Source organism: Ovis canadensis, chromosome 8 (genome assembly GCF_042477335.2).
Source record: "Ovis canadensis isolate MfBH-ARS-UI-01 breed Bighorn chromosome 8, ARS-UI_OviCan_v2, whole genome shotgun sequence".
Lineage (NCBI taxonomy): Eukaryota > Metazoa > Chordata > Mammalia > Artiodactyla > Bovidae > Ovis > Ovis canadensis.
The window spans coordinates 75,403,434-75,427,036 of NC_091252.1; the positions used below are offsets into that span (position 1 = coordinate 75,403,434).

The 23,603-nt window shown below is 37.5% G+C and overlaps 1 long non-coding RNA gene across 1 annotated transcript in view; it reads right to left on the minus strand.

Annotated features, from left to right (window-relative positions):
• Positions 1-10,498, minus strand: part of LOC138444906 (uncharacterized) — a 54,047-nt gene extending 43,549 nt beyond the window's left edge. Inside the window, exon 1 of the long non-coding RNA XR_011258646.1 lies at positions 9,956-10,498. This is a non-coding gene — a long non-coding RNA (uncharacterized lncRNA). The remainder of the gene's footprint in view (positions 1-9,955) is intronic.
• Positions 10,499-23,603: the final 13,105 nt, after the last annotated feature.

Sequence of the window (23,603 nt, forward strand, 5' to 3'; positions counted from 1 at the left end):
GTTTTGTGAAAACATCACTAATCCATGCCTTTCATTATGAGAAATATAAGCATTTGGGCAAATAACTAACTTCTGACCCAGAATTTCCTAATGCAAGAAAAGAGTCTGCCTCTCTGACTTCGTTCTGGCCTAGTCATTCCTATTGAAAGGATGAAATCAGATAAGGATTTTACAGCTCTTTGTGAAGCCCAAACTGGTCATACAATTAGAGAAGTGATATAAAATTAAACACACTTACCAAATGCTCACATATATATTGACTGACAGGCAGTGTCTCTAAAGAAGACTAAAACATTAGTACAAACAAACAATTAGCCCCATAGCAGGTTGTGATGATTAAATTTGCTAATTATTCTTCTCAGTTGGAAAAGTTGACTTCTATTTGTTTTTTAATAAGAAAGTACAGTGCATGCTAAATTTCACCTTTAAAATTCATTGGTTTGGAGATAAATAGCATTTCCAAAAGAATTGTTGGACTTCTAACAGGGTTGTATCTCCATGTTAGAAAAGAAATGTTCACAGATCCATCAGGATGGTGACATTTGGTGACACAGTCTACATGGAGTGACCAGATACAACTCTGTCTTTTTGACTGTGCTGGTGTGCATGTTGGGGCCACAAATACTGATTTCACCAAATGTTTCAGCATAAGCAACTTCTTTGCTGTCAAAACTTGAAGTATAGAACCTCAAGATTTCAACCTTCTTCATACTTCCCCCCAGTAGAGAAGAAGACATTTATGGCTTATACTTAAGACATTTTTTTTTTTTTTTAGTGAGAAATATTTCATCAGCCTACTGGTTTAATTTTAAGAACAGTGAATTTAAGGGACAGATCTATCATTTACTTCCATACACCTTTGAATGATATATTAAAGTTACTATTTCTGCCATTTGTGAAATAAGGCTAATGATACTCACTTTACACAACTTTTATGAAAAATTAAATTACATATCATCCCTTGGACTGCAAGGAGATCAAACCAGTCCATTCTGAAGGAGATCAGCCCTGGGATTTCTTTGGAAGGAATGAAACTAAAGCTGAAACTCCAGTACTTTGGCCACCTCATGGGAAGAGTTGACTCATTGGAAAAAAAACTCTGATGCTGGGAGGGATTGGGGGCAGGAGGAGAAGGGGATGACAGAGGATGAGATGGCTGGATGTCATCACTGACTCGATGGATGTGAGTCTGAGTGAACTCCAGGAGTTGGTGATGGACACGGAGGCCTGGCGTGCTGCGATTCATGGGGTCACAAAGAATCAGACACAATTGAGCGACTGAACTGAAAATTACTTTGTAATTAACACAATATTATAAATGTGTAAATATTGTCCTAGTCTTTCTTAATTCTCTCTGAAGTTGTGATCAGTTTGTGTTTTGCATGTACCATGAGTCATTAATTCATTCACACAGGTTGAAATTTACCCTTGAGCAAAGCAATTGTATTTGATACTTAAAATCAATTGTGTTAATAAAGATAAAAAGGAATTCAGAGGTATTTTCTACTATTTACAGTTCCTAAGGCTATATATTTGTGGATTTCTGGGGAAAAATGTCCTCTCATCTCTCTTGTGATACAAGTGGGAGAATACAAGTGGGACTATGGTAAAATATAGGAGGAAAGAGGCAGAGTGAAATGTGTAGGATAGTAGTTAAGGACAAGAGGTATGTAGTCAGATATACTTGGGTTTTTAACATAGCCTCTGGTACTCAGTGTTATTGTTTGTAGACTCAATAATACTCCTAAAGTGAAATGAAGTGAAGTGAAATGAAGTGAAGTGAAATCGCCCAGTCGTGTCCGACTCTTTGCGACCCCATGGACTGTAGCCTACCAGGCTCCTCCATCCATGGGATTTTCCAGGCAAGAGTACTGGAGTGGGTTGCCATTGCCTTCTCCAGGGGATCTTCCCGAGCCCAGAATGGAACCTGGGTCTCCTGCATTGCAGACAGATGCTTTACCCTCTGAGCCACCAGGGAAGAGTAATACTCCTAAAGAAACATATCAAATCTGAGATAACAGTTTACACATAGTAGTGTATATGTTTTTGTTCAATCACTAAGTCATGTCTAACTCTTCGCGAACCCATGGACTGCAGCACACCAGGCATTGCTGTCCTTCACTATCTGTCTTAGTTTACTCAAATTCCTCTCCATTGAGTCAATGGTGCTATCTAACTATTTCAGCCTCTGTGTGTGTGTGTGTGTGTGTGTGTATACATACACATATATATGTATGTATGTATATATATGTCAGTCCTAATCTCCCAGTTCATCCCACCCTCCCCTTCCCTTGCTGTGTCTACATGTCTATTCTCTATATCTGTGTTTCTATTTCTGCTCTGCAAATAGGTTCATCTGTACCATTTTTCTAGATTCCATATATGTGCATTAATATATGAGATTTATTTTTCTCTTTCCGACTTACTTCACTCTGTGTAAAATAGCTAGCTAGTGGGAACCTGCTGTATAGCACAGAGAGCTCAGGGGGTGTTCTGTGATGACCTGGGTGAGTGCAATGGGGGAATGGGAGAGTGTTCCAAGAGGGAAGGAATATATGTATACATATAGCTGATTCACTTTGTTGTACATCAGAAACTAACACAACAATGTAAAGCAATTATATTCCAATAAAAAATCTGAGATTGTATGATACCTTCCTACTAATATCAGAAATATGTGAAAAACATTAATGCTCAAATTGGATTCAGCTAGTAAAGGAATCTCCTTTGTTCTCCTGCAAAGAGAATGCTCCGACTTTAGAGAGGATAAAGTGTATCATCCAATAAAGAAATGAAGAAATATGGGGATATTATCATGATTTGTTCAATGGGCTAGAGAGATACAACTGGAAGTAGAGGGCTATGGGAAATATTGAAAACTGGAAAGACAGAGAATTTCATTAACTTTAAGATAATATGATATGTTTATACATATATATATACACACACACAAACACATAGTTTTATTGAGGTATAATTTGATACCTTATGACTTACAAATTGTACACCCATCACAACAATCTAGTTTCAAAACACATCTGTCATCACAAATAAAAAGTTCTCTTGGGCTCTTTAGTAGTTAAGCCTCACTCCATAATTTAGCCCCAGGCAACAACTATCTTCTCCTGCGGCTCACTATGGGCTTCCCTTGTGGCTCAGTGGGTAAAGAATCCACCTGCAATGTGGGAGAAATGGATTCAATCCCTGGGTTGGGAAGATGCCCTGGAGAAGGGAAAGGGTACCCACTCCAGTATTCTGGCCTGGAGAATTCCATGGAATGTACAGTCCATGGGTTTGCAAAGAGTCAGGACACGACTGAGCAACGTTCACTCACTCAACCACTATCTGCTTTCTGGGTCTATAGTCTTGCCTTTTTGAGAAAGTTCATACAAAAAAAGAATCTTATGCTGACACATGGTCTTGTGTTATGACTCCTTTCAACTAGCATAATGGTTTCTAGGTTTATTCTTATTGTAGATGTATCAGTTGTATTAGTGTTTATCCATTTTTATTGCTGAATAGTATTCCATCATAGAGCTATCCTACATTTTGTTTATTCATTCGCCAAATGATGAACATTTGGATTTTTTCCAGTTTGGGGCTATTATCAATAGTACTGCTATGAACATTCACATGCAAGCATTTGTATGGACATATGTTTTCAATACTCTTGGATAGATATCTAGGAGTAGAATTGCTAAATCAGATGGTAAGTGTGTTCAATTATTTAAGAAACTATAAATCTATTTTCTGAAGTGTCTGTGCCTTTTTACACTTCTACCAGGAATATATGAGGGATCTTGTTTTTTTTTTCACATCCTCTTCAGTGCTTGATGTTATCAGTCTGTTGGATTATAGCCATTCTAGTAAATGTATAGTGTAATCCATTGTGGTTTTAATTTGCATTTCCCTGGTGACTAATGTTGAGCATTTTTTCATGAACTAACTAGGCATTTGAATGTCTTCTTTGTTAAAGTATCTATCTAAATCATTTTTCAAAGTTTTTTTTTTTTGGAATTTTTTTTCTCTTTGTATTGAGTTGGAAAAGTTCTCCATGTGTTCTGTGTACAAATATTTTGTAAACTATATGATTTGCAAATATTTTCTCCCAGTCTGTGTGGCTTGGTTTTTTTTTTTTTCATTTTCTTATTGATGTGCTTTGTAAAAGATTTTATTGTTAATGTCACAATTTATTATGTTTTTCTTTCATGGATCATGCTTTTTGAATCATATCTAAGAAATCTTTGCCTAACAAAAGGTAAAAAATATCTCTTCTGTTTTATTCTAGGAGAGTTATTGTTTTAGCACTCACATTTTGAGTTAATCTTGTGTGTGGGTAAGTAAAGGGCATAAGTTCATTTCTGAACGAATGGATATCCAGTTGTTCTAATACTGAAAAGACTACCCCTTATTCCCTGAATTATATGGGTATCTCTGTTGAAATCAACTCTGTAAGGATTTATTTCTGGATTATGTATTCAGTTGTATTGATTGATATATCTATCCTTAGGTTAATACTACACTGTCTTAATTACTGTAGTCTTACTGAAAGTTTTAAAATAATTTAGTGTAAGTTCTGGAGAAGGCAATGGCATCCCACTCCAGTACTCTTGTCTGGAAAATCCCATGGACAGAAGAGCCTGGTGGGCTGCAGTTCATGGAGTTGCTAAGTCAGACATGACTGAGCGACTTCACTTTCACTTTTCACTTTCCTGCATTGGAGAAGAAAATGTCAACCCACTCCAGTATTCTTGCCGGGAGAATCCCAGGGATGGGGGAGCCTGGTGGGCTGCCGCCTACGGGGTCACACAGAGTCGGACACGACTGAAGCGACTTAGCAGCAGCAGCAGCAGTGTAAGTTCTCCAATTTTATTCTTTTAAAAGTTGATTTGGTTATTTCATCTTCTTTGTATTTCCATATAAGTCTTTTTTTTTATTTTTTTATTTTTTAAATTTTAGAATCTTTAATTCTTACAGGCGTTCCCAAACATGAACCCCCCTCCCACCTCTCTCCCCATAACATCTCTCTGGGTCATCCCCATGCACCAGCCCCAAGCATGCTGTATCCTGCGTCAGACATAGACTGGCGATTCAATTCTTACATGATAGTATACATGTTAGAATGCCATTCTCCCAAATCATCCCACCCTCTCCCTCTCCCTCTGAGTCCAAAAGTCCGTTATACACATCTGTGTCTTTTTTCCTGTCTCGCATACAGGGTCGTCATTGCCATCTTTCTAAATTCCATATATATGTGTTAGTATACTGTATTACAGGCCAATATTACTGATGAACATAAATGCAAAAATCCTCAACAAAATTCTAGCAATCAGAATCCAACAACACATTAAAAAGATCATACACCATGACCAAGTGGGCTTTATCCCAGGGATGCAAGGATTCTTCAATATCCGCAAATCAATCAATGTAATTCACCACATTAACAAATTGAAAAATAAAAACCATATGATTATCTCAATAGATGCAGAGAAGGCCTTTGACAAAATTCAACATCCATTTATGATAAAAACTCTCCAGAAAGCAGGAATAGAAGGAACATACCTCAACATAATAAAAGCTATATATGACAAACCCACAGCAAACATTATCCTCAATGGTGAAAAATTGAAAGCATTTCCCCTAAAGTCAGGAACAAGACAAGGATGTCCACTTTCACTGCTACTATTCAACATATAAGTCTTATGATTGTGTATTTGTGTTAGTTGCTCAGTCATGTCCAACTCTTTGCAACTCCAAGGACTCTAGCTTACCAGGCTCCTCTGTCCATGGAGCTCTCTAAGCAATTATAACGGAGTGGGTTGCCATTCCCTTCTTCAAGGGATCTTCCTGACCTGGAGATTAGACCTGGGTCTTTCTCATTGCAGGCAGATTCTTTACTGTCTGAGTCACCAGGGAAGCCCATAATTTTTATGATTAGCTTGTCAACTTTATTAATAAGCCAGCTGTGATTTTGATAGGAATTTCTGCCTTTTTCTTTCTCTCCTGTGCATCTAAGAATTTCGTTACATGAATTCTGTGATGCTTGGCATTATTATCCAGTTTCTGAGGGGCTATTCATTCTTCTTCAGTGTTCTCCCCCCATCTATTCTTTAGATTGAATAGTATCTGTTAATCTATCTTCAAGTTCACTGATTCTTTCTTTTGCATCTTGAATCTCTTGTTGAGCCCTAATATCCTAGGCACTTTTTCCATTTTAATTATTGTATCTTCAATTCTCAAATTGTTTTTTTTCTAGTATTCTCTTCTCTACTAAGATTCCCTATTTGGTGGGTAATTATTGTGATACTGTGTGCATATGAATTAAACTCAATATTTGTGCCCACGCAGAGTTAGGCTCTATTGACTAATATATTTTTTTCCCCTCTGTGCATGAGTTACATTTTTTGGACTGTCTTGTAATTTCTGGCTGAAAACTGGACAGTTTATGTATTGTAATTGATAATATATGGTAGCAACTCTGGGTTCTAACTTATTTTTCTGCCTTTTTTTCCTTTTTGTACCTTGTATGACCTTAAAATGCAAAATATCCCCCGCTCTGTCCTCCAGTAGGTATTTGCTGGTCTGGTTTCTTATTCTCATTTTGATTTTTTTTTTTTTTTTTTTAGCATGGCTTAATAGAGGTAACTCTTGTTTCTGCATAACTTACGGTCAGCCAATGATTTGGCTAGAGTTTGTACTCAGACACTGCCATCCCTTAGGATATTCACCTCTGAAAATCAATGTGCTTGTAGTTTGAGGAATATGTTAAAAAATTTATCTGTTTCTCAAATCCTTCTTGGTTTTAGCTTCTGAGTGGATTCCCTCAGGTTTCCCCTGTGTAAGCTGGTAGTTCCTGGTCAACCATCGGTGTGTGTAGAGAACTTATCTACATACCTGTGAGCTCTCTTTTCTAGGATCTCCCCATACAATTTCTGTTTGTTCACTGTTTGCCCCAAACAGGACCACAGCCTCAGGATCTTGATAGACCTGTGGGATTTTCTGATTTATTCTTATGGTGCTTGTCAGAGTCAGGAGTTTTGCCCCACTCCCAAGCAAGTTATCTCCCTCTAGGAGCATGCTGCTGGTACTCTTCCCAGTCTTGCCTTGGTCACCAAATGAGCAAGAGGCACACAAATGAGAATGTGCCCAGGCAAGAAGGCCATAGACTCCAGTTGTGTTTACCCAAATTTCTAGCAGTTTTTCACAAATAAATTCTCAGTTGTCTGCTTTTGTACACTTTCCAGACCTCTGATGTGGTTTAGTGTGATGATTTTGTCCAGTTTACACTTCCATATGAAGAGAGAATTCTCTGACTTCATGCCATTGTAGCTTGAAATGTCCCCAAAGTCTAAAGCTAATTTTCTATTTCTAAAATGTCTACATTTTAAAAGTGTGCCTTTTATGTTCTTTCTTCTCATTCTATGTGTTTTTGTTTAGTCCCTAAGTCATGTCTTTTGCAACCCTTTTGTGACCCTATGGACTGTAGCCCAGCAGGCTCCTCTGTCCATAGGATTTCCCAGGTAAGAATACTGGAGTGTGTTGCCATTTCCTTCTCCAGGGGATCTTCCCAACCTGAGAATCAAACCTGCTTCTCCTGCATTGACAAATGGATTCTTTACCACTGAGCCATGGGGGAAGCCCAGCCACTAATTTATTTGTATCCTTATCTTGTATCCTGTAATATATATCCTTTTGTTTATATTTATTTTTATATACTTCTTATTAAAAATTTGTTGTATGGTTTTGAATCTGCATATTTATTTATGTGCATAAACCTAGACTTTTAAAGATCATCTGTGGATTATCTACATTTTGCATGGCCCACAGTGACTCCATTTCCAGTTTTATTGCCTAATTAAGTTTCTTAAGTCTTAACAAAATATAACACAATTAGAGATACTACATTTAATGTCTTTTAGTTTATATATATCTATAATTTGTGAGAAAATGTGATTTGGGTTTGTTATTTGTCATACTCATGCTATCATTTTTTTTTTTCCTGTCAAAGGCGACTTTTTTTCTGCTATATTTCTAACTTGGAAAAGCATTCTGGGGAAAGTATACTTAGTAATGATACTTTAGGAAATAACTGATATCTATGGATGAAGTTTTCCAAGCACTGTTCAAAAGTTATCACCTAGTAGGTCACATACCATTGCTACTTTTTCTCACCTCTATTGAAAGTGATGGTTTACATTTAGGACATTTGAAGCAAGTATAGAGGGAAAAAAGGTTCACATTTACTTAAAGTAGTGCCACAAATTATAATTTTGTCACATTAAATTTTAACTAATTGTAAAAAATATTTTTAAAACTGCTGATAAGGCCATGTTACAAATAGTTTCATATATTTCCATTAGCAGGAAAATATTAGTTTTAAAACCTATGGAGGCATGACAACAGATAGGATAACTATAAGAAATGGGTAAATTTTTATAAACATACAATCTCTCAAGATTGAATCTTAAAGAAATACAATGTCTATTCAGACCTATAAGGAGATTAAATAAGTAATTAAAAGAAAAATCTCGCAAAGGAAAGCCCAGTACCAGATAGCTTCACTGAAGAAGTCTATCAAACATTTAAAGACCTAACACCAATCCTCTTTAAGACTTCCAAACAATTGAAGAGGAGGAAACATTTCCAAATCATTCTGTGAGACCAGTATTACCGTGATACAAATATCCCTAATGAACTTTGATGTAAAAAGACTCAACAGAATACTAGTAAACCAAATTCAACGGATCATAGACCATGACCAAGCAGGATTTATTCCTGGAATACAAAGATGTTTTCAACATTCAAAACTCAATCAATTTAATAGCACTATATTAATAGAATGAAGAACACAAACTGCATGACCATCCCATTTGATGCAGGAAGGGCATCTGACAAATCAAAACCCTTTCATGATTTAAAAAACTCAACAATCTTAAGAGTAGAAGAGAATGACATGAATACAATAAGGTCATACATGAAAAGCCCACAGCTAGCATCACACTCAGTGGTAAAACTTGAAGGCTTTCCTTTAAGATCAAGAACAAGGCAAGAATGCCCAGTCTATGATTTCTAGTCAGCACAGCACTGGAGTCCAAGTCAGAGCAATCAGGCAAGAGAAAGAAATTATAAGACATGAAAATTGTAAAGGAAGAATTAAAATGACCTGCTTGCGGAAAATATAATTAAATATGTAGAAATCCTAAATAGTCCCCCCCACCACACACACAAAAAAGTGTTAGAATAAATGAAGTCAACAGTTACAGGATGAAGACCAATGCATGAAAGTCAGTTGTGAAATAAGTCAGAGATAAACAAATACTGTATGATATCACTTACATATAGAATCTGAAAAATACTGCAAACTAGTGAACATGATTTTAAAAAGGAAGCAGACTCACAGGTACAAAGAACAAACTAGTGGTTGCCATTGGGGAGAGGGAGGGGGAATCATTGGGGTAGGAGAGAAGGAGGTAGAAGTTATTGAGTAAGATAGGCTACAAGGATGTATTGTACAACAGGAAGAATGTAGCCAATATTTTGTAATAACTGTAAATGAAATATAACCCTCAAAAATTGTATAAGCTTTTTTATAATAAATACATTTTAAAAAATTTAAAAGCCCATGAGAAAATAAAGCATACACACAAGACTGGTGCAATTAAAAACTGAATTAGTACAAAATATTGAGAAGAATGTGGAGTTATGGGAACTCTCAACAGCTATTATGAGTGTAGAGTGGTACTAGTGTTTAGAAAATCAGTTTGGTAGTACTTAGGAAAGCTGAAAATATACACTCCCTACAATCTGGCTATTCCATTTCTACAAATAAGTTTCAGAGAATCTTCTGTACTTGCATCTATAAAGAATGCTCATCAAAACTGGCTGTATGAACAAAGTATTGGAAATAGTTAAGTACATATCAGTATTAGAATAGAAAACTTTGTTGTCTACTCACAGAGGAGCCTGGTGGGCTGCAGTCCACGGGGTCGCAAAGAGTCGAGCACGACTGAGCGACTTCACTTTCACTTTTCACTTTCATGCATTGGAGAAGGAAATGGGAACCCACTCCAGTGTTCTTGCCTGGAGAATCCCAGGGACGGGGGAGCCTGGTGGGCTGCTGTCTATGGGGTTGCACAGAGTCGGACACGACTGAAGCGACTTAGCAGCAGCAACAGCATATATAGTGAAAATGAACAAACTAGACACTAGTTTGAAGCTAGGTGAATCTCAGAAATAACTTTGAATGCTCAAAAGCTGCTCTCAGAAAACTTCATACAATGATTGCATCTATATAATATTCAGAATCATATCAAGACAAACACATGTTGTGTTTGTGTATATGTATAAATCTTATGCATGCTGGAACACTGAAGTGCTCAAAAGTTAAATAAATGTACCCTTTGAGGTTTTTTTTTTTTTTTTCCCCCCTGAGGACTTGTAGCTAAGTTTCATAGTTTTTATGTCCCTTTCTCTGAATGTTGGAAGCCAGTATTTTCACTTTTCATTATGTTGAGAATGCCTCTATCAGTACTCCCCTATGCCCTTGTAATTTCCTGTTTTTTTTTTTTTTTTTTTTGGTGGCCTGGGAAACCAGAAAACAGCCCAGTAGAACCCTGCATAAGACAATCTCCAGATTTGAGCCTAGGGCACTTTCCTATGAGCAAACCGTGTGGCCTTTTGTGCACAGGCCATGTAACATTCATTTATTTAATGACTATTTAGCAATTTCTTACCACATACTAGACTTTATTCTGGGTTCTAGAAATATAGCAATGGATAACACGACCAAATCCCTAAGTATATGTTATTTATAGTTGTGGGGCCATTCTTGACTCTATGCTAAGTAGAGAAGGATGCTTCATAAGATGAATTTGGGTGTGGGAGTCATTTCCGTAAACACAAACATATGCATTCCTGTGTGTACATGTAGAAATACAAAGTTTGCCGCCATGCAGGCATCAGCGCTATATGTATAGATATGAGCTCTATGTGTGTAAATATGAATAATTAATGCTGATAAACCTGATAGGGCTTCCCTGGTGGTTCAGACAGGAAAGAATCTGCCTGCAATACAGGAGACCTGGGTTTGATCCCTGGGTCAGGAAGATCCCCTGCAGGAGGGCATGGCAGTCCACTCCAGTATTCTTGTCTGGGAAATCCTATGGTCACGGGAGCCTGGCGGGCTACAGTCCATGTCACAAAGAGTCAGACACGACTGAGTGACTAACACACACAAACCTGATAAGATGCTTGGAAGGTACAGTGCTGTGGTACCATTGGGCAAGTTCAGTATGTCAGATTATGTTTGCTAAAGCCTAACCAAACAAACAATGGTTGGAAGTAAAACAAAAAATTTAAACTATCTTTTTTTGATGGCATTTAGTTTCCTTCCAAATCCACTAGGGGAATATATGCTATTGGTACGCAAAACCAACACCTTTTTTTTTTTTTTTAAGGTAACTTGCAAAATGTTAAGAGTGACACCCAGAGCTTGGGTCATAAACTGTTCATCTGGAGTGTAATGCCCTGTGTTAATAGAGGCAGTGTAAGACTTTCCTCACTGAAGAGCTGAAGAACGTACTTCACATTAATCACCAGTGTTGGACAAAGGAGAACACTTCAGGCTCTTTTTTCTTTTCCTTCTTAGTTAGTCCTTTATTTCTGAAAAAAGTTTGTTTGGATCTACCACTAAACTTGACGTACAGAAACAAAGAAATAAAACGTGTCCATTGATCCAGGATGGTATATGGTATACTATAATCTCTACCTGTGGAATTTATTAACTGTCTCCTAGCATTATCAAGTTAATTTGCATTTAGATTCAAAGTTCACCTTCATAGGATTGTCGTTCTGACTCTTACCTGCTTCAGAGACCTGAACCCGGGTCACCCACATTGCTGGCAGACTCTTTACCAACTGGGCTACCAGGGAAACCTGGTTCAGAGACCTGAACAAATTTCAAATGACCATGTCAGTTGCCATTTAAAAACAATATCTTTTTCACAATTTTCTGACACTAATAGTAATCAGGGAAGCATTTGAAAACAAAAGGACAGCTGAATTTTCTGAGTATGAACATGTGTGGTCTCTGGACCCCTGTTCTAATTTCATGGGTAAAAATAATGAGTAACAATACAAGGGGCTTCCTAGATGGCTCAGTGGCAAAGAATCTGCCTGCTAATGCAGGGGACAGCATTTAGTCCTTGGGTTGGGACGATATCCTGGAGAAGGAAATGGCAACCCACTCCAGTGTTGGAAATCCCATGGACAGAGGAGCCTGGTGGGCTACAGTCCACAGGATCACAAAAGAGTAGGACATGACTTAGTGACTAAACAACAACAAACAATACAAGGGGCTGTTGCTGCTGCTTCTGCTGCTGCTGCCAAGTCACTTTAGTCGTGTCCGACTCTGTGTGATCCCAGAGATGGCAGCCCACCAGGCTCCCCCATCCCTGGGATTCTCCAGGCAAGAACACTGGAATGGGTTGCCATTTCCTTCTCCAATGCATGAAAGTGAAAAGTGAAAGTGAAGCCGCTCAGTTGTGTCCGACTCTTAGTGACACCATGGACCGCAGCGCACCAGGCTCCTCCGTCCATGGGATTTTCCAGGCAAGAGTACTGGAGTTGGATGCCATTGCCATCTCCATACAAGGGGCTAGGTGGCTTCATAGGTTAATTCACTAGGTGTTAATGTCTCAATTTGGGAGTTTGTGTAAACATCTCCCTGAAGATAAGTCCAGGGCATTAGATGTTTTTGGCTGGCTAGTTTCCTGCTTCCTCCCCTGCTTTAAAACAACACATACTTCAAATAGTTTGGTTCGAGTCACATGATGGTCATATTGCCTGAGGAAAATCCCAACACTGGTTAGCAGGTAGATTACAGATTAGTAATGCTGGGACACACTGACAGCTGTGATCTAGGTTTTCCAGCATCTTCACCATCTTCCTCCGTGTAGCCATTCAGGGTTTGTCAGTCACTCCTGGGATTGCTGCTGTGATTCACCTATTTACTCAAATCATAGTTTTGAAAAGCAATAAAACAGTCAGCGTAAACACATGGAAGGCCCATATAATATATTAGGCTTATGGGTTAAAAAAAAAAAGAAAAAGGGCTCACATTTTATAGCCCTAAGTAGCTAGTTTTATGCTGCTTTACAAAGTAAACTCAATGTGAAGGTCATAATGAATGAATCCCTAGATGTTTACCAAACCCCCAAATTAAATTGCATTCTTAATTGTCTTGCAAAAACATTGGCTTACCTAATTAAATAGGAATGGCACTTTGTTGCTACAGAGGATAGAATATTGAAGCCTTTAGGACTCATTTCAATCAGCTATTCTGCTTGATTAATGAATTTGGCCCATTCAGATTTTTTGGAACCGTAGAGTCATATTGTGCTGGAAGGGACTACTGAGACAAATGTTTTGCAAATGGGTGGGCAAAATATTATTATCATTATTTTGGAGAGTTATAAATAAAAAATGAAATATATTTACTGAGTCAGAAATTTTAATTTTTGTAATAAAAAAATCACATTTTTCTTTCATATATTTTGAAGCCATAAGTAAAAATAAATTTTTGAAAATACTTTTCAACAAAGAAAAGTGAGAAAAAGAGATTCATTATTGTCTTAAATAGCATAATAAAAATATATGCAGAAGCTCACAAAAGAACTTACATTTTGAAATTTTGGAAATCTTAAAATTATAAAAATTGACATATACAAATATGCAATATAAAATTCTGTAAGAAGTTAAAGTATGAATATCTTATTCTCACCATCAGAGATTATTAATTTATTCACTTCTGTTTATAATTAATATTTGAAAACATTTGAAAAAAGTGACATAAAATAGGAACTATGAATTTTTTTAAAAACACAGATTTATTCAGACATAATTCATATACCAAGCAATTCAGCCATTTAAAGTGTACAGTTCAGTGGTTGTAAGCATATTCACAGATATATGCAGCCATCCCCACAATGGATTTAGATCATTTTCATTATGTCAAAAAGAAACCCCCTGTCATTTAGCATTGCTTCCTCTTCCCTTTTCTTGCCTCCCCCCACTTCCAGCCCTAAGCAACCCATAATCTATGCTCTATCTGTATAGATTTGCCCATTTTGGAATTTCATATAAATAGAATCATACTGTATATTCTTTTTTAAGTGGCTTCTTTCACTTAGCATGTTTTCAAGTTTCACTCATGTTGTAGCATGTAACTGGGACTTGTGAATTTTATTCATCTAACTCAGTTTTTTCTCAGTTTTGCCAACTTCTTAAGGCCTCTCTTATACTTTTGAAAATAGTAGTACTGATGCCAGTGCTTACATCTTGTAAGTGGAGTTCTCCAATGTATCTTTGTCTTTAACAATCTTAAAAATTGAACATACCTTAAACATTTTTCAGAGGAAGAGTTAAAAATAACATTTCTTTAATTTTTGTAGGTATTATCTAGTGTTTTGTTCCTTATTCTAGTGATATTAACATTTATGTCAATGTTTGGCAAAACCAATAGAGTATTGTAAAGTAAAGTAAAAATAAAAATTAAAAAAACCAAACATTTATGAAAGCAGATTCTGGACAGCTAAGGTTGCCCACATAACCATTGCTTGTAAGATGTTTTCTTCCCTTAGTTTCACTGGAAATTTTCTGGATGGCCTGTTGGTGGTATCACTAGTGACAGCTGGTCTTTGTGCTGTTGACAAAGAGGGGTATTATATCATTGGCTGATCATTTCATTATCATTTTATTAAGGGAAAGCATGTTAAAAAATAAGAAGTGAATATATATTTCAAATAGTATATGCCTATACTTTCAATTCTTATCATTTCCTAAGATTGAGGTTTCTGAGAGGCAGTTGCTTTTTCATATTTCAGTTATGAATCCTGATAAAATTTTTTCCCAAGAGGTACTAATACCTAGAAATTTGGAAGGTTGGGGAAAAAATTAGAGGATTTTGTTGTTATTCTTTATTCCCCTGTAAGCAATTCTTAAATTTGAAAATTTTTCATTAAAATCAAAAGTACTGTAGAAAACTTTATGACAATAGCATGCCTTGAGAAAAATCATCTCAGATTACTATAGAAGAGCTTCTTTTTACTGATACATTAGGATGGGGAAATTTTCAATTGCCAAAATACATCCAGGGGAGAATTAGTCATGCCTTTAGAAAAAGGGGGGAAAAAAAAAAAAATATATATATATATATATACACTCAAGTAACAAAAGACATAAATGATCCTCTAAGAAAGTGGGCCTTGTTAACCAAAAGTCCCTTTGTTTTATGGAATTACTTGATGAGTTGGATATGGAGACTTAAAGATAGTAGTTAGGACACAGATACATTGCTCTGAAAAGAACAGGGATGGGGGGATGGATGGGTGGGAACAAAGTAAGACATTCCTGAAGAAAGAAAATTTGGAAGCGAGAAGAGAAACAAGATTGTACATTGCAAACGGGAGAAGAATCAAAACCTTCTTGTTCAACCTGACTGAGGAGATACTTGGAGTAGAAATTTCTGATCAGGTTTTTAAATTGTTTGTTGAGATTAGTGAGAGTTAATGCTACCTTCTTCCTCCCCTAGTATCTCCAATAAAAACCACATTACTGTTTGTTGGGGGGAGATTATACCATGTAACCTGTGGGATTTCAGTTCTCCAGCCAGGGATGGAACCTGTACCCCCTGCAATGGGAGTGTGGAGTCTTAACCACTGAACTACCAGAGAAGTTCCTGCATTGTTCAAGAATGCTAGATCAAATGCATTCTTCTGGGTGAAATCTAATAGGTATTGAGTTATACATCTGGATATGGGCAAAAACAGCAGATACAAGAACTGACCTTGGGGGGTATGAAGCTGACCTTGGTGTCACATTAGAACTTAATCTTTTCATAGTGGCAGAGCATTCCTGTTTAAGGTGAAAGGCTTTTTTGAGAAGGTGACATGTAGATGAACTTGTATCTTTTTCTTCATGCACAGAACTACATAGCAGACCTAGTTTCTAAATTTAGACTGGAGTTCAATAACAAATAAAGATAGTGTCCATTTATATGAAATTCTAGCCTGGCAACCTGAAAAGTTATTCACATCTCAGCTGGCTCTATGACAGTGGGATATGAATTGTTAGGACCCTTGGTTTTAATAGGTTTGGAGCTAATTTAATATGCAGCAGTTTTAAAGGAGCTGAATAAAAATAGATGCAGGGCTTGTCTTGGCTATATGACCTTATGGAAGTCCAGGCTTGGCTTTATTATGTATGAAATAATGAATGTAGGTAAATGACCTCTAAGGTCCCATCTAAGTCTAATGTGATGAGTTTATCATTAGAAAAGGTTACTCCTTAAGTGGCTATAAATGTTTCTTTGATCTTTCTCAAGGCCTTAATTTTCCAAATGGCATGTACCTCCTGCAAATACTAATCATGTAGATCCATAGGCAACCCTTAGTTCTGAAATGACCTCTAGTCATAGTCTGGTATTCTGGAGTCTTAATACATTCTCTTTTCAGTGGGATTTAGATTTTACAAAAATAACCCAATTTATAAATAATGGAAGTATAAAAATCTAATTAATGAATGTAATAATAGTTATAAAATGGTGAGTTATGAAGGCAATGATATTGACTCTAAACCAGTTATGATGATGATAACGGTAAAAAACCTAATCATAGTAAATCTTTGTTCTAACAGCATTCCTCATTCATATAGAGTTTTAAAACATGCCTATTTGAAAAGTGATCACATTGATTGTTTAATTTCTTAGATATAGAAAAAATGTCTTGATTAATGAGCTGATGTTCATTCATTCATTCAACAAGAAATACCTTGGTAAAAAAAATTCAGACATAATCTCTCTCTCTCTTTTTAAATATTTATTTATTTGGCTGCTTTGAGTCTTAGTTGTGGCATGTGGGATCTTCAGTTATAGCATGTGGGATATAATTCTCTGACCAGGGATTGAGCCTAGGCCCCCTGCATTAGGAGTCTGTCATTGGACCAACAGGGAAACTTGTATCAGGCTAAAGTGCCATGAATCAAAGAAACTGAATGAAGGCCTCTGTAGCCTGAGAAGACCAGAGGGGAGCACATGTAATGAGGCTTGATCTGTAAATGAAGTTAGAACATCCACGGACCTGTACACCATGTTATGATGGTCTGTCTTTTTCTTAATAGATATGTTAAGTCACTGAAGTTTTTAAGCAATGGTTTGTAGTGTGGGAGTAGGGATGGGGGGTGAAATGATCATAATTAAGATCTGGAAAAATCATAAGCTACAGTTTGGAAAACAGATGTGAGGGAGGCTGGTTTGGATGTGGGATAGAAGATGATTGCAGAACTCAAGGAGAAAGTTCATGAAGACTTAGACTAGGAAGATGATGGTGGATATAAAAACAAGGAGCTGGATTTTCAGTGCTGAGAGTGTGATAGCATTTTCTTTACAAATACCTGGCAAGGTTTAGTATATTTCATGAAGGCAAGTTTACTGGCAATGCCTACATTTGAGTGGAACCTTTCCCTTTCCCATATCAGGATTCCTGATAGGGTACAAAATAAAATGAGTCCTGTATACCTTTCCTTATTAATCATGTCCTTCTTCTCCACATTGGTCTCTAGACAGGGGGAGTTTCGAGCCATTGGACTCTGGATCTACTTAGCCTTATTAGGCTCTTTCAAAAGTTGCATGGCAAAGCTGGACACTACTGTCTAGAGGACGCTTGGTGGCTTCCTCCATTTTCTGGGATCTATAGCACTCTTTTTTGTCTAACCCAAAGCTTCGGTTATGAAACTGTTTATAATCTGAAGCATTGGAGTATATTGACGTGATGGAAAACCTTGGAGGACATCTTTTCTGTGAAAAAAAAACAAAACAAAACAAAAAAAAAAACAAAAAAAAGCTATAGGAAACATTTGCTTCTGACCTTTCCACTCCTGCATCCACCAAAGATTTTTTTCCCTTGGGAGGCATATCTGATGGGTGTCCCTTCTACCTAAACCTGATAACAGGATACTATCACCCGAACCCATATGAAGCAGGAAGAAACTTAAAACAAAACAAAACAAAACAAAAAAAAACCACTTCATTTTTGTTTGAATTGTTTATTCCAGGAGAATTTCCCTCAGGGAGATTTTTATTTTTTTCCTTCTAAGAAAATACCTTAATGGCTCCACTGACTATGAAAAGTAGGCCAGAAGCCCTTGTGTCAGTCTAGATGGGAAAGCATGAGATAGACTATCAACTGTGCTAAAATGGTGGGAATTTAGAGCTTCTCTGCTGTTGGCTCAGGAAAAGATGGAAGGAGAGGAAGAGCTAAGAAGTAACCTGGCTGCAGACTTTGTTGTTTAGTCGCTAAGTCGTGTCCGACTCTTTGCATCCCACTAGTGTCTGTCTATGGGATTCTCCAGGCAAGAACACAAGAGTGGGATGCCATTTCCTTCTCCAGGGGAACTTCCCAACCCAGGGATCCAACCCATGTCACCTGCATTGCAGGCAGATTCTTTACCACTGAGCCACCAGGCAAGTCTTGGTGGCAGACTACAGGACCCAGCTTTTTTATGGTCAGCAAGAAAATTCTGTGGACTGAACATTTCCAGAAAAAGTTACATCTGAAATTCAATATGCAAATGTTTTTAGCTCTGGGTAGTCATTCTTATTATCCCTTAACTTTTGGTCAAGTCTGTTATGCAAAACAGCTATGACTTAAAGGTTCTTGGGCAATAAGAGAGAAGAGATCAAATCCACTCTAGTGAGAATCAAGCTAGAGAGGAAAGCAAAGCCTCAAGAAAGGAGATAGGGAACAGAGTGCAGGGACAGAGTTGGGAGCAGAAATTCTGAGTGAGCTTTGATGAAAAATATGAATGCATCCCTCCGGCTTCAGAAATTGTAAAGAAAATACCAGAATTTCATGGTCTCAGGAATGGGGCTTGGACATGTATTTGAAGATTAAAGAGTTTTACCAGAAGATTGGAGAGTGGGCCACCTTGGTTGTTATTGTTCAAAGCTGTTTCTACAGATGGGATCAGCTTGATCCTGCTTCCTGGACTTCAAACTGCCTTGCATTGGATAGACAGGTGATGGCTCAAGAGGGCACTGGATGTAGACATGGAACTTGGGATCCATAAACCTGTGCATATATTTTGGATGCTTACCTGACACCTTCTGTGACCTCATAACTATAAACTTCCACAAAATCACCACAGATCACTATTGCTTTTCTCTGCTTTTGTTATTAATGGAGTGTGTAGTTTTTATAGCAAACTGTCAGGCTTTATTTTTGGGGGCTCCAAAATCACTGCAGATGGTGACTGCAGCCATGAAATTAAAAGACGCTTACTCCTTGGAAGGAAAGTTATGACCAACCTAGATAGCATGTTGAAAAGCAGATACGTTACTTTGCCAACAAAGGTCTGTCTAGTCAAGGCTATGGTTTTTCCTGTGGTCATGTATGGATGTGAGAGTTGGACTGTGAAGAAAGCTGAGCGCCGAAGAATTGATGTTTTGAACTGTGGTGTTGGAGAAGACTCTTGAGAGTCCCTTGGACTGCAAGGAGATCCAACCAGTCCATTCTGAAGGAGATCAGCCCTGGGATTTCTTTGGAAGGAATGATGCTAAAGCTGAAACTCCAGGACTTTGGCCACCTCACTGGAAGAGTTGACTCATTGGAAAAGACTCTGATGCTGGGAAGGATTGGGGGCAGGAGGAGAAGGGGACGACAGAGGATAAGATGGCTGGATGGCATCACGGACTCGATGAATGTGAGTCTGAGTGAACTCCGGGAGTGGGTGATGGACAGGGAGGCCTGGCGTGCTGCAGTTCATGGGGTCAGAGAGAGTCGGACACGACTGAGCGACTGAACAGAACTCAACTGAAGAAAATAGCTAATTTGTAGCAACTCTCAAACAACATTGAGTACCTTCTCTGCTAGGTGCATTCACCCATCTGTTTGAAAGTGGTTGCAATAACTTTAAAAAAAAATTATAGTTACTATTATCTTCTTTTTCAGATAATGAAAATAAAGGTTAGAGAGGTTGTGAAAGGTTAGAGAGGTTACCCAAAGCTTGTGTATTATGGAGCCCCAACTTGAACCCAAGACTTTTGATTCGAAGTCCAGTGCTCTTATTATTATGCCAGTTTTCTTGAATTTAATCTAAAAGAATGGGAGAAGAGTTTCTTTTTTTTTTTCCACTGTAATTTTCTCAAAGTCGTAAACCCTACTACAGACAGTTCTGTGTACAAAAGTGTGCTAGGTGTCTATCTTGATGATACTGCTGTATTTTATGCTAATTTTTTTAGAACTATAGAGTAACAAATGATGAGATACCAAACTAAGAACAAGGGGGAGTTCTTTAATTGACGTCTGTTTTTATGTCCAGTTAACTTTCCCCAAAAAGTAAATAACACATCATTTTAGAGAACTGTAGGAACATACTCATTGTAAGTAGTATTTAGGGTTTACAAGAGGTTAGGGGAATGGCTTTTCAGTTTGGTAATTGTTTTTATGTGTATTCACTTCCTGTTCCCCCAGGAACTTAGTGAAATGTTATTTGTTCCTGGAGAAATAATTTTAGATCTCTATATTGATAAGATACCACAAGTATACAGTTTTCACTTATTGAACATATTAAATCCAGGGAAATAAGGACAAAGCTATAGGAAAGTTCATTAAAACTTGGCTTTATTCCTAGTTTCATGGGTTAATGAAAGCCCTAAGAGATCCCCTCCTCCAGCCCCTGCCTCTAGCTTGTGTATTGTCTGAACAATTCAGAAAAGAGCATTTCTGCTGTTCTTAAAATTCCAGAATTTATCTTGGTAACTTAAATCTCTATAAGACCATGCTTTCTACACCAAAACATATCTTTCCATCCAGCTTCAATCAATCTTTTCTATTCTCATATGGCAATTTCTCTAGAACTTTGTGTCCTCTCTCTACTGGACACAGATCTCAGATGATCAGTCGCCTCTGTAAAGGCAATTTATAGATTCAATACATGTGGTCAGCTCTCATCTAGATCAAATAATCTCATTTAAAATTTTGTTTTCTGTGTTCAGTTTTCCATTCTCGTAACCATATTAATGGATCTCTTTTAGATTTTATTATCTTATCCATTCACCCTGAGACTGTGGATTCCAGGATTATGTAAGTTCATGAGTTGATCTATGGGGTTGCAAAGAGTCAGACACGACTGAGTGACTGAACTGAACTGAACTGATGAGTTGATGTGAACACATTTGGGCTCTAATTCTAGTCGGATGGGATGACCTCTAATTGTTTTAAGACTTCATTTGGAAATTACCACAACTAACATTTTGGTTGCTGCGCTGCCTTTCACCTGGTGGTGTGAAAAAGGAGGAAGCTGCCAACAAGGTCCATAAAGTATTCCGTTTTTATTCATTAATTGCCTATTATATGCTCGGTACTGTGCTAAGCATTTGGGAGCCATCAGGGAACAAAGCAAGTATCTCGATGCTATTGGAGCTTCCATCTCAGGTGTCTGTGTACCATGTGCCTTTTGTGGCGTGTACTTACGGTCTTTGTCAGCATGTTTGTGGTCTGCAATACTGGAGGGTCTACACATGTGGAAAGGCTCTCTCCTCACATCCTCCCCAGCTGAGGAGATCAGATGATAAGAAGTCTCAGTGCCTGGCTCAGGAGGAAATAAAATGGAATATTTTTTCAGATGAGACATTGCGTATATGGTGGCTACTTGCGTTCTGGTACTTTGTGTGTTCAGAAGGCATGTTGTGAGTCTTGTGTTGCTTTATCTTCTTTGAATGACAATGTTTCTGTCAAAACAGTGTTTTGCATCTCACACAACTCATGATCCAACATTTGGGACATATCGGGTTTGTAAATTGTCTGTGCACCTGTTTAAATTTACATAGAGTATGGGTATTGATATGCTTATGGACATTTAAACATACATTCATATAAATAAGACAAAAGCAACTTAAAACGGTTTACTAAATACATGTATATTGTATGCCTATTCTTTACAAAATATGCTAGACACTTTCAGTAAGACTAATGGATACATATTGGATGGGATAAGAGAGCCTGTTTCCAAATGTGATTCAGATGCTTCAAAAACTTGTTACTTGTATAATCTAGGGAAAGTCATTTAATATTTTGAGCTTCAATTTCCTCATCTGAGTATTTGGAAAATAACTTCTTAGTTGCAGTACAGGCTGTTGTTAGGATTAAATGAGATGATGTATGTGAATGGTACTAGGAACTTAATAAATGTCTATTTTTAAAAAGTAGATACAGATCATGTTCTAAATGAAGAATCAAACACATGATTTTTCCTTTATAAGACACAGAGAAGATACAGATTAAATGGAAGCTGGTAATGTCCAGGGAGAGACTGTATTTGGGATATGTGAAGGGGTAGGGATTCAGGAAAGGTGTTGGAGGACCAGGCATTGGTGTGGATTAGGGTTTACACAAGAGGAAATGATAAACTGAAATACAGAGAACTTCAGTTTAGCTATCCATACACACACATTCTTTATGTTGAGAAGATGTTATGAATGTGCTTTTGTGTCTTCTCTGTGTGTGCTGTGTGACTGCGGACAGAATTCACAGTCCAGCCACCCATTATCCAGAGCCTAAAAGCACTTGATTTCCTTTCTCACTTTCTATCTTCTAATTCAATTCGAAATTTAAAATCAGGAGAATTACCTGATTTCTCATTGTCAAATATGTTCTGTCTTTGTTTTCCATACTAGTGCTGTAATTACACAGACATACACACAAACACATGGTTAATAATGAAAGTATTCCAAAATATTCGTCAAGATGATTGATATTTAACAATAACCCCATTTCTTAAAGGTCAATGGAATTTGTAAAACTCATAGTAACCTCATGGGCTAATTCCAGGCTCAATTCATCTTCAATGCAGGAGCACTGTTTCTCCTGCCCTCTTCAACCTCATATGCCACAGTTGCCACCCTGATTCACCAACACACACAGACACACACACACACACACACCATGCACACACCACTGCCCTCCAGCCACACCAAACTAGTTAAGGCTCCTGACTCACTGGACTTGTTCATGCTTCTGGGCTTCTTTGCAGATTTTCTCTCTGGCTGGAATGCCATTCCACTTCCCCCTTTGTTTACTTAGGCCACCTGCTCTTCCTAACCTACTCAGATGCAGTCTTTCTGTAACATGGTCCCTGATGCCTACAAGGAAAATACCTCTTTATGCTCCCTCTGTACCTCAGTTTCAGCATTCATCACCCAATGCTGGAATGCATTTTGCTCCCGACCATCTTCCCTTTTATGCTGTGAGGACCCTCAGGGAAAGGCTTATGCTTTAATAAATTTTTGTAAAGCCTAGACATACATAGAAGATATGTAGAAAATATTTATTGATTAACTAAGCAAAAGACAAAAAATAGAAATAACGTGAAACTTTTTTCTTTCCTGACTTTTCTACACCTAGACTGATGGAATTCAGATAAGCACAAAAGAGGTTAAAGCAACCAAAAAGGGAAAAACTGGGAATGAGAATGAGGAGAAAAAAAAAAAATCAGGTGCTGTTGGTGTGTTTCAGGCATTCTGTAGAGAAACTGTCCAAATCCTAAAAGGT